This window comes from Frankliniella occidentalis, unplaced genomic scaffold (genome assembly GCF_000697945.3).
Source record: "Frankliniella occidentalis isolate FOCC.00 unplaced genomic scaffold, Focc_3.1 Scaffold13, whole genome shotgun sequence".
In the NCBI taxonomy this organism is placed as follows: Eukaryota; Metazoa; Arthropoda; class Insecta; order Thysanoptera; family Thripidae; genus Frankliniella; species Frankliniella occidentalis.
This window is the reverse complement of record NW_026267143.1, coordinates 3,150,479-3,151,269: the sequence shown is the minus strand read 5'-3', so window position 1 is coordinate 3,151,269 and position 791 is coordinate 3,150,479.

Here is a 791-nt window from a genome sequence, read left to right as displayed (position 1 = left end):
TGGTAAAGCAAATGCAGAAGCCATTTGCTACCGTAAAAATTTACACGACTGAGGAGCACATACGGGCTAGCTTTCCGACTCTTACTGATGACAGAGACTTCCAACTGGGTATGAGGAATTTTATGACCTTACAAGGTATTGTTTGTGAGGACAAAACAAAGGTAGGTATTTGTTTTGCAGCCGTTGTTGTTCCAGTTTCTTTTCGCAATTTTATAATTTGTTAAAGTTTTCAGACTCCACGCCATCGTTCTCTAATTCCACCACTGAAAATGCCTGTTTTAGAGGACGCACATGTAGAGGAAGATGAAGAAGAGAACACAACAGAAAGACTTACCGCCAAAGATCTTGGACTGACGGAGAAGTGCAAAGAAACCCATCCTCTGCGGCAGCTCTTTGTCAAACACAAAACTGTCACCTCATCCAAAGCAGTGCAGCCAGAAAGGGCCGTCCAAAACATGGTGGCGTACCTTGACAAGGCCATTTACTTCGTCGAGGCTCACCGGAAGGGTCTCAAAAAAGACATGTGGGACTTCTTCCGGGAGCCAGAACTTATTAAAAGGCTCGGCCAGGCAACGGACATAAAAGACAGCCCAGCTTAATTACAAGAAGGCCGTAGAAACGATTGTTACATGGTGTGATGCCCATCCAGGCACCCATGATAAGGGCCGCATGCTTTTGTTTTAAACAGTATGTTGTATTTTTCCTTTTTTGTCGGCTTATTTTTCTCTCTATTTTGCAGAAAATACATCATTAACTGATAAGATCAGTTGTCAGTATTGTCAGGCATGTTT